Raw genomic sequence first — 12,122 nt, 5'->3', positions numbered from 1 at the left:
TGCTGAATATCTGGAATCAGGAGGAGATATTTGAACTTTTTGCATGATTCTTCCTCTCGATTCACAAAAAGATTCTCATAGAAAAGTGACCAAATTAGATCCCGAGATGTTCCATAAGTAAAAGATCCGTGAGCGTTACCAGACTTTTTTCTTTGGTTTCTATGCTCAAGTTCTTTTTCCTTTTCTATGAACCACGTATATAGTACAATCTTTGGAAAGCTCATTAAATGAGTTCCAAAGTGACGTCTGTTTCATCCAATTCTGACCATTTTTCATTGAGTTATGAGAGTTTTAAGCGATAAGTGAATTTTCATGTTTCACTTGAAAAATTAACTTCGGATGGATTTTTCGATGCTTTCAAGTGGCTAAAACAAAGATATTTATACATCATTTTGAAGGACATGTACTGTTTTTCGAAATGGTGTATTAAAAATGCTATTTAATTGGATTTTCATCAATTTATTACAGTTTTTTTCCATTTCTTATGTTTTGTCACACCTAGAAAATGACAGTTTTTGTAATTTATCAAGAGTTTATACTTAATCAGCGGGGATATATCATATATCAATTCGAAGGTTTCATCGGGATCTTCAAATTGATACCTCATATTATTGATTCCAACCATTAGATCAATTGTTACAAGCGATAATGCATCGATTTTGGCATGTCACGTTTTGAAAATTTCCATTTTTTTTCTATAAACGATGATATTTTCTGTTTTTTTCTTCAAATTTGTGGGAATATGTTATATATAATTCAATGGACATTAAATTGCCTTGAAATTGACCCCTGAACGATTTAATTACAGCCAAGTTTGATCAACTTATAGGAGATTTTATCTAAGAAATTGAATTTCTTGATTTATTTCTGAATTCAGATTAGTTCGCATTTTTCAATCACTATCGTTGAAGTAAAGTGAAGAATTCGTACATCATTTTGAAGAGTATTGTTAGTTCTTCAAAATGGTACATAAAAAATCTGATTTCGTGGAATTTTCATCCAATTATGGTAGATTGTTCCTGTTTTTTACTTCATGTCACACTTAAAAAATCATAGTTTCTGACAAAAGATGATGCTTTGGACTTCACCAGCGGGGATGTATTATATACAAATTTGAAGATCTTATCGAGATCTTGTAATTAATACCGTGTTTTATCCATTCCATCCAATAGATAAATTCTGATAAGCAATAATAATTTGATTTTGGGATATCACGCTGCGAAAATTCAAATTTTTCCCTCTTCATGAGGAAAATTTTCTCGGTTATTGTCCAAATCTGTGTAAGTACCTAATGCTTAAATATGGAAATATCACATTTACGTTCAAAAAATTGACACCAAACTGATGCCCCATTAAAAATGCATTGATATTTTCCATTTTTCGAAATCATTTANATGCATTGATATTTTTCATTTTTCGAAATCATTTATTGCTAATGATGAAGCTTTCGATTCGATCCGTCAATTTGTATGACGAATCGATTTGAACATCGTTATCATTTGTGAAGTTGTCAGGAGAATGAAGTCAAGTTTCTGTTTAAAGTTGGTTTATAGTTGGTTAATTTAATTGTCATAATAATTATAATTATTTCTGATATAAATATTAAAACATGATTGCAATATAATAAAAAAATTGACATAATATAGGATCACGTAGTTCGTAAGTGGGGGGATTTATAATTCATGAAAATGATGACAAATATCAATTTCATGCAACCTAGGTAGCGCGCGCGAAGCGCGCGATCTGCCTAGTTATCAAAAGTTTAGTTCAGTCAACTTCACTCCAAAAAGCTATTTGGTTCTATCCTTCAATGAATATCTTGAAATGGCACTCATAAAATTTCATTTATATCCCCGAAAATTCACAGATATTAATCAAAAACTACACGTACGAAGAAATTTCTTAGGAATATCTATGGCGCATTCGTTAAACATTTTATTGAATTTCTTCTGAGAACTTTATCAGGGTTTCTTCGATTCTATTGAAGAATGCTGCGGCTTCTTCAATAAAAAATATTTAATAGAAACCGTGTTTTAGAAAAAAATCTTAGAATGCGATTTTTCTACTCAACGTATTCTATTGAAATATTTTGTATAGCAATTCCTCTGTCTATTATTATATTGGAGATATATTCCATTTTTTTTTCAATGAGCGGAGAAAAAAAATTGAGTGGAATACTACACTGAGAAAAAAAAATTATTTTTGCCAAATATCCATTTACTTGAGAGAAGTATTTATTTTATCAATTCCGTATTTCATTGCTCCCAAAGATTGACTAACAAATAGGATAGGATATTGTTGGATAGAATTTTGGAGTAGGTAGGCGGAAAACCAGGATCATTCTCCATATTAGTTGACAAGAACCATGGTACTGAAATCGAGAATCCTGCGTTCTTAAGGGGAAACGGAACCCCTGCGTTTATATGAATCTTTACAATTGTGTTTTCTCCTGCAATTATTTTTTATGCATTAAACTACTTCACTGGCTCAACAATGCGATAATCGAGTCGATAAAGTAATTTCATAGATAGAAATTAATAATTGTACACGGAGAGAAGAGCCATGGTAAAGAGTCCCATATCAAATTTACGACTTGTATGTATTCCTAAAATTTAGGAAGCATTACTATGCTATGGTAATGATTCCTATGGGGTATGGTATTATATACTATGGGCCATGGTAAGTCTCTCGATGGGAATGAATCCTATGAACATAGGAGAAATTACTATATTGAATAGTACCCTCTACCATGTTACAGGGTAGAGTGTACTATTAATTATAGTAAAGGGACCCATAGTCGTTTGTTCAGAAGAACTAGTGCTAGCACAGGAAAAGAGGCGCAAAGTGACAGCCAGAAAAACATTCCAATGCTGGCACTAGAAATTTTATTGGGGTAAACGTGAATTTTTCCCCGTATTCCTGTGAAAATTTCATAGAAATCCCCAGAAATTTTACCAGAAATACCAAGAAATTTTACCTTAACAGCACTAGAATTTTTCACAGCCGGTGGATTGTGATTTTTTCCAGTACTCGTACTAGAATTCTTCTAGAAAATCTCTCTCCGTGTAAAAAATTGTAACGTTGGGGCAATGTTGGCTGCCAACATTGGAGCAATGTTGAAATCAACGAATTCAATTTAAAAAACATCGTCATAGAATTTCCATTCGGAAGCAAATTGCTAATTTACTAGCGAAAATATATGGACTATATCGTGACGAATGCAATTTCCCACTTGTTTGCTATTACCAACTACTATATACATAAAATGTAAATACTTGACTGAAGGCCCTCGGGCGATGGGCGGTTGCAAGTTCTTCCACGAACTTCCAACAAATTTCGTTAAATATAATAGTAGAATATATCCAAGAAAACATTATGTTGCACTTAATTTCAGTTCGAGGTTCACCCTTTAATAAATATCGCAAAGTTCGAAGGGAGAGGGAACATTCTTCGAAGATATCGTTTGGAGAACAAGAAAGTAAAGGCTACGATGAAGGTCATTCTGATGATTTGGCCATCCCCCAAATTAGCGAATATATCGAATTTCAAGATATTTGCCAAATCCTCATATTGCACATAATTTCATATTCACATAAATGTCTTAGAACTGGCATGAGTAGTGAAATTTTTGTGATGATCTTTTTTCTAGAACAGAGTGAGAGCTGCAAACGGTTGGTTTACAGCATGTTGTGAGTGACGGGGAGATCGATGAGATTTCGGATTATTTTTGGGTTACGGAATGGTTTTCGTCGAGATATCCTTCAATTGCAAACAGTGAAATTTTCCATTTAATATTTTTTGCAGGACAAAGAAAGAACTACTAAAAAAGGCGATTATTGAAGAAAATTTGAGTGTCTTTCTTGGATTTTAAAATATTTAACAAACGTATTTAATTCCAGTTGAAGATTGAGTCAAATGCATTCAAATCCATGGGAGATTGACTCTTTGTAGGATGTTTTAGAACTGATGAGAGATAAGTTTCTGTAAAGATCTTGTTCTACAGCAGAATAAGAGCTACGATCAAGGTCATTAAAATTGATCTATTTTCCAAATTCATACATATGCGGTATTACAAGATATTTACCAAGGGATCATATTGCACCTAATTTCAGTTCGAGATTTATTCTTCAGCGAAGTTTTCATAAAGATCTGTTTTGTAGAACTGAAACTTCTCAAAAGTAATCATGAAATTTTAGTCATCTGCCTTAGATTCCCAAACCTTTATTAAAAATTTTATTTTGCACTCAATTTCTCTCTATGGTTAACTTCTTGATGAATATCTTAGAAGTAAGAGGAGATCAGGATTTTTCCATGACTTTTCACAGAAACAAAGTGAGAATTGCGGAAATAGTCGTCAGGAAAATTTGTCAATCTTGCTTAGAGGAAGAGATGTTTGCAATTCATGATTTAGACTTTGCTGAATATCTGGAATCAGGAGGAGATATTTGAACTTTTTGCATGATTCTTCCTCTCGATTCACAAAAAGATTCTCATAGAAAAGTGACCAAATTAGATCCCGAGATGTTTCCATAAGTAAAAGATCCGTGAGCGTTACCAGACTTTTTTCTTTGGTTTCTATGCTCAAGTTCTTTTTCCTTTTCTATGAATCACGTATATAGTACAATCTTTGGAAAGCTCATTAAATGAGTTCCAAAGTGACGTCTGTTTCATCCAATTCTGACCATTTTTCATTGAGTTATGAGAGTTTTAAGCGATATGTATGTGTGTATGACCGATCGTTTATCGACGATAACTGAAAAAATAATGGTTTAAATGAATCCAATTGTGATTTAAAATGTTCTTCTCAGTGCTATCTTGATCGAGTTCGGTCATGAGGTTGATTATATCATCTGTTGTTGAAAAAATTCATTTTGAAACCAATATTCAGGGAGAGAAACCAATTTCAACGTTCAGGTAATGTGGGCGGTCAACGCTGGGGTAATGTCGAATTCAAGGAATCATTAAATTCAATTTAAAATACATAGAAATTCGATTATTAGCAAAAAAAATGCACTATGTTGTGACAACACTGATTTAACACTTGTTTTAAATAGTGATTGCCTGATACTTTTGAGACGGTTTTTTGTGTACAGACTGTTTCTTCGGAGGGAAGGTATGTCAAAATGCTTACAACTTTTTTCTTTTAGATAATTCAATTCACTCTGGATAATGTTTTTTGATATTTTTCTGCCAATCGACTGGTTCCACATTTCTAAAAAGTTTTCAAAGTAATTGATCTTTTTTTTAGACAATATCATGTGTTTTAAAGGAAGTCTATGTGGAGTAATTTGTCAATAGTATTTTTTTGTACTCCAACATTTTTGGAAAACAATTTCAGAGCTTTGGACATATTCTTAGAATAGTTTCTATGAAATTTTCCGATTTATTCGTCATAGTGACTTTCAATGCTCTAAATGCGGTTTTTCATGGAGGGATTTTATCCTTGTAGCAAAAGGGGTTTAACGGAAAATTTTTAGTCATTTTTTAATAATAAAATTTTTGAAAAAGCCGCTGGAAATTTTTCTGAATCGAATAGTTCTACGGATATTTCCAACCTGAAATTTCTTAATTAAGATGGGAAAGTAATCGATCTGTTCCTAAATAATATTGTGCGCTCTCTTTCTGAACGGAAGCGGTTAAGAGATACTCAAGAATAGAGATTTTTTATCCTTTTCATTTTTTCATAAGTTCAGGAGTGGCGTAATATTTTCAAAATAAGCTGTAGAAAAGTCGTGAATACACTATATTCTCTTTGTCACTCAAGTTCTAGTGAACTTAATTCAATAGAAAACTAGATGGAAAAAGTGAGTAAAAAATGTGGGAACGTCTCTAGGAAGACCTTCCAATGCTGATTGACTCTCCATTTCCATCTACACCCCATTCAGCTTTCGTCGAAGGTGATAGGCTTTAACATGGCGTAATCACACCCCAGAAACCCAGATTGAATATCATGAATGCGTTCGTGTAATCCTGAAGGCCACACCGCAACTACCTTTTTCGACTCTATTTTTTCCTCCACATTCATTTGCATCTCCTCCCGATGATGAAAAAAATGGAGAGAAAAGGAATCTCGATTTTTTTTCATCCGAGTTTTGCAACATTTTTTGTTATTTCCATCTTTATCTGCATTCCTCGAGGAGGATAAGACTCATAGCCTTTTTCAGAACTCCTTGAATAGGAATGTCTCTATATATAGAAAACTCTCTAGCATCATTTGGACAAATGAAGCTCTGATTATATCTCTGAACTTATTCGAGATGAAGAAAAATGAAGAAAAATTGCAAATTGTTGGAAACCATCCGATTGGAACTAAGTTCTGTTATTTCTCCTCGGAAGAATGTTGCACGGAGAGAAATATTCAGTAAAAATTACGGAACAATTCACGTAATCCGCAATGAGGAATCGTTTTCCGGCAATTTTTATAGGAATGGAAGAGAAGAAATCTGAAACGTTCAGTGAATTTTCAGGTTCATCACCGAATAATGTACGAAATTGTTACGTAATTTTTCCCGAAGAAGTAGAATATTATAGAAACTTCCCGACTTATTATGCCTTCAAAATAAAAGATTCTTGAACGTTCAACAATTTTTATGAAGCTGGTGAGTTATTTCTACGTTCCGTTCTGTAAAATTTCTCAAACGTTGAGGAAAAATTACGGAACGATTTGTTGTCCCCGCAAATGACAACTTTGAGCTTAAATATATAATTAAGGATAATACTGAATATAAAAAAATCTCGGGACTACTTCAAGTATACGATCTTTACTCTTGATTTTTTAAAATGTTTCCTGGATTTCTTTCAAATTTATGATTATGTTCGTAATGTGCGACCAACGGAGTGTTAAATTCATAGAAAATTCAGCGTAATTTGGTACTGAGTATTCATATTCTGACTGAAAATTTAAGTAAGCTGGGGAATCTACGGCCCAAAAAATTCTGAAATCCGTTGAATTATGATAAAATTTGGAATTTCAATCATTTTTCCTCCTAAACCGAATTTAATGTCGTTCTCCTATACATTACTATCAAACAAAACTATCAAATAAAATTATTCAATTAATATTTTATCAAAGGGCTGAGAGGAAAGATAGAACTGAAGAAAAGGGATAATATGAATAATGATGCTGATAACATTTAACTAAGTTGAAAATCTGGTAAACTTAGGTAAAAGAACAGCTTATTCAATTCAATAAAATGAAATAAACAATGAATTGTACATGATAGAAGAAAATTATGTGGAAACTAACCATTCGGAAGCATATTGCTAATTTATTAACAAAAATAACTATATTATATGCAATACAAGAGCTATTTCTCACTTGTTTCTATTTGCAATGTTAATGCCCTTATAATATACTATAACATATATTATGAAGACATTTCCCCAAACACTGGGTGCCTCATCCTCATAATTGAATGAAACTGAAAATTTTTTCATGAATAATTATTAGCAAAAAATTCTATTGAGTTGGAAAAGCAACAATTTATTTTTATTCAGTGTAAATTTCAAAACTTTGGTGCAGGAAAGAAACGAGAAACACGGAATGAACTTCAACAACGAATTGATAGAAGAGGATAAGTCAATTTCCCTTGAAGATAGGTTTTCTTTAGATGATTCGAAATGCAAGAAAGATAGGAAAACTTTTCTGAAAATTTTAAATCTGAAACTATACTCAGGGAATTGGTTTATTTAAATGGAATAAACTTGATTTGAAACAAATAATTGGGTTTATTAGAAGAGTTTTGATTTGACTTTGACTTTTATTTGCGGTGTCATTTACACCAAATGAGTATTTTTTTAAATATAAGCAAATGTTCCTTTGATGCAAATAGAGACTTCATTAAATTTAAATGAAATAATCATTCAGGCGGTGAAGAGAACGAATTTATCAACATGTAATAATTCTTGTGATTCTGCTAGAGGATTTACACTGTTGAGATTTTTTTTGTAGAAATTTCCGGTAAAATTCGTGGAGATTTTTATTGTGTGACACTTCCAATCAAATTCAAAGGAATTTCGTCATTGAAAATTCACAGTTTGATGAAAAAATCAATGGACACTGGAAGTTTCAGTTCAATTACACAGAGAAATCATTCAAATTACATTTTGCACAGAATTATTATTTTTTTAAACATTCGTTGTTTATAAATAAACAATTGAAATCGTTTATACTTTCGCAAACCGTATTTTTTAGGCATGAAATCGATTTCTGGTAAAATTCTTAGTATGAGTACATTTCTTACGATCCCGAACAAATTATTTTTATCATGGAGAATTGACTGTTTATAAATTATTTGTATGAAATGCTCGTAATTTGCAAAAGTTGAAACTTTAACATTATTTTATCAATCTTCCTCTAAACGTAAATTTGCTAATTTTTTTTCAGATTTTTAAAATGTTTTCTAACGGTTCAATATCGAGATTCAAATTCAGATCCGCAAAGTTTAAATAATAAAATCATTATAAAATATCCGGAAGTTTAGGGGCAACTAAGGCTCAAATGAAAACTTTGACGTACGACTACAAAAGTAGAAATCCATTTCACTGGAGAAACAGTTGTTATATCTGCGGAACTACTAGACCGGTCGGGCTGAACCCAGGAATATCCATGTTCATAAATCATAATTACCCTTAAATTTGGAAGCCGTCCATTAGTTCAATTATTTATTCATTAGTCCATCACTCTTAAACTTTTAATTATTCAACTAATCATCAATTTAAATATTCAAAGTTGAACTATTTTATTAATCAATAATTTAGGGAGGAAGATTGCCGATTATTTGGTTAATCGATAACCCCTTTTAAGAAATTAGAAATATTCACTTAATGGAAAATTTACAGTTCTGTATTATAAAATATTTAATTCATCGTCAATGGGACAAATTGAACTATTAATATTATATTATTTTCAAATTTTGATGAGTATTTAAACATTTGTCAATGTAAGTCGCAAATCCTTTTGATATTGAAGAAATATAATATTAATGGCCATCCCTGGCTGAAACAGGGTGTTAAAGTTGAACTCAATCATAGCTACAATGAGCCAAAATTTCAGATTTTTATCTACAAATTTCTCCGTAGTTATATTGAATATTTTAAAAATTAATCACCGAAAACCCAAGATGTCACATACATACATACCGATATACAGACATACAGACATATCATTTCTTTCACGCGCAAAAAAATTTAACAGCAGAACCTATGGAATTCGTTAGAAAATTCTATTGAATTTCTATTAAACTTTCTATTAGTTTTTCTATTAGTTTTCAATAGAAAACATTTAATAGAAAAAGTCAACAGAATTCGATTTTTCTATATAACAATAGAACAGCATATATTTTCTATAGAATTAGCTCGACCCAAATTTTCTAAGTTTTTTTCATTCTATTTTTCTTTTCTTCTCATCAATAAAATCGAACGAAAAAACTCAGAAAATTTGAACCGAGGAAATTCTATAGAAAATGTCTCAATAGAATAAGTTATATAAAAAAATTGAATTCTATTGACTTCTTCTACTGAATATTTTTTATTGAACATTTCAATAGAATCGGCCAAAAACCAATAGAACAGTTCAATAGAAATTCAATAGAATTTTCTAACGAATTCGATAGGTTTTTCTGTTAAATTTAATCGTCCGTGTTGCGGTTCATACACTGAGAAAGAAAATTATTTTTGCCAAATATTCATTTACATGGGAGAAGCATTTGTTTTTTAAAAATCGTATTCCTCCAATCGAGTCATTCCCAGGTGAGCCTGACTAGGTTTCAATTACAATAATCATGTTGCTCTAGTAGATGACTATGTTGTACATGACCTTGGATGAACTCCTCCAATAATTATTCATTCTTCCTAAATTTCTTATTTTCTAGAGAGAAGAATTTTGATCAATTTTCTAATGATGATAATTATTGAAGGACTCAGTCATAACTAACATGATCATAATCTAGAGCAATATAATTAACATAATTGAAATCTAATGAGGATTGCCTGAGAATGACTCGAATGGAGAAATACAGTATTGAAAAAATAAATACTTCTCTCAAATAAATAGGTATTCGGCAAAAATAATTTTTTTCCTCAGTGTAACATTCTAGTCTATTTGCAATGAAAAGTAGAAAATCGAAAAACCGGTGAAATACAAGGCTTCTCTTCGGAGGCAAAAATATCCAAACTACTCGGATATCCTTAAAAAAATAAATTAGGGGAGGGTGGGGTAAAATGGACACGTTAGACTTTTTTTAAATGATTTATAACTCAGAAACAAATTTATCAATTGGGCTCAGTCTAAGCTCATCACAAAGAGGAATCATTCATCTTTTTATTGAAAAATAAAATTATTCCATTTCATGAACAATTCAACACGTCATGACCATTTCAAAAAAAGTCAAAAGTGTCCATTTTACTCCACCCTCTCCTACTCATTAGAGACAATTGATCCTTCTCATTGAAAAGAAAACTGTGAGTTATCGAAATGAATAGAATAGTTTCAAATGAAAAGTTTAATTTCATTCAAAAGCGAGATTTCTCCGGAAGTACGTACCTATGAATCAAAATTCGAAAAATTTCCAACAGCATGATTCATCCCACTGCCCCCTCCCCCCCCCTCTCCACTACCGCATTGAAAACGAAATGTGGAAAACTTCGGCAATTGGAGCGATGGTAAAGGCGAAGGTCCTTTCATGATGAAACTTCCCCAGAGTTTGAAAGTGATAACAGATGAGCATTGGCGTACAATGGAGCACAACTGTGCCAGTAGTAACGTACCTACGTAGTCAGACACCCAGTGAACTTTGAAAAATAGTATCGAAGCTCCCCCAGCCCTCCGCTGGAAAGTTGAAAAAGTGATAAATAACGTAGGGCATTAATTCCGAGACTCACGTGTTCCACCACTCAATAATTTTCCATCGATATTCACTTGAGAAGGAGAATCAAGAGATTGAGAAAATTGGTGATGGAGCGATGGAAATCACCTGCAACAATATCTGATGCAATTTTGGGGTCGATGTGTTGATTATGGAGCGCGGGGGAGGAAGTGGCGAGATAGGCAACGTGCCGGGCGCGCGTGAAGGAGGCAGCCATGAATGAAAGTAGCACGTATCGATTTGTCCGCAGCCGCCCTAGTTATAATATACGCCAAATAATACTACATCCGATGGGAGAACCGGCACAATTTCCGAGAATTGAAAAAAATTGCGCAATTCCAAAATCAATTGAATATTTCGAAAAACCAAGGGCAAAACGAGCCATTCCAAACCGTCAATGAACGACGCGAATGGAATGAATTGGAGTGCATTTTGAAGTGCAAAGGGATAGATTGAAAATGATTCATTTTACCCCCACATTTTAAAATGTGCAAACTAAAGCGGTGAATAAATGTAAATTATTTAATGCAAATTTATAATAATTCCACATTTTCAAAAACCAATTGGATTGAAAAAAAATAGCAGAGTCTGGGGTAAATTTTACCCCACAGATCTCGAATTAATGACAATTGAAAAAAAGAAACCAGCGAGAAAATGGGAAGAGAATGAGTGGAGAAAGTGACACTGCCTCCACGGCTTCTCTTCGCTAAACGGCATCAAATGAATAAGAAATGCAAAACTATCAACAAATCCCAAATAATGTTTAAAAGATAAAAAATCCCCTTTCCAAAGATCTCCCCCCAAAACCGTCCCATAAATAACTAATCCTCTAAAAACCGTAAACAACTCAACAAATGAAAAATCGATAAAGCCAAAAGAATCAAAAACAACTTGTCCAACAATTTGAATCATTGTTCCCAGTGCCACGTAAGTACATCATCCACACAATCGTCGCGAGGACACAAGCACTCACTCTAGCATATACGTGCATCGATAGTTTGGTGGTGGATTCGAGCGATAAAAAAAAGTGAAAAAAAATGCAGAGGAAGGACTGAGTGAGGAGGGGGTGATGAAGCTCGTCCCCAACGAAACGCATATGGCATAGGTCATCGAGGCAACAGATCAATGGAACGATTGGTTACCTATATACACTCTCTTTTCTAGCCCCCCCCCCCCCCCCCCCCCCCCCCCCCCCCCCCCCCCCCCCCCCCCCCCCCCCCCCCCCCCCCCCCCCCCCCCCCCCCCCCCCCCCCCCCC

General features: G+C 33.2%; 1 protein-coding gene across 1 annotated transcript in view; it reads right to left on the bottom strand.

Moving 5' to 3' along the window:
• LOC107042947 overlaps positions 1 to 12,122 on the bottom strand; it is a 48,841-nt gene that overhangs the window by 35,853 nt on the left and 866 nt on the right. The gene's annotated exons all lie outside the window — the stretch shown is intronic.

This window comes from Diachasma alloeum, unplaced genomic scaffold (genome assembly GCF_001412515.2).
Source record: "Diachasma alloeum isolate Michigan unplaced genomic scaffold, Dall2.0 Dall_scaffold_00539, whole genome shotgun sequence".
NCBI lineage: Eukaryota > Metazoa > Arthropoda > Insecta > Hymenoptera > Braconidae > Diachasma > Diachasma alloeum.
The sequence above is the reverse complement of the archived record's forward strand: the minus strand, read 5'-3'. Positions and strand labels throughout refer to the sequence as shown.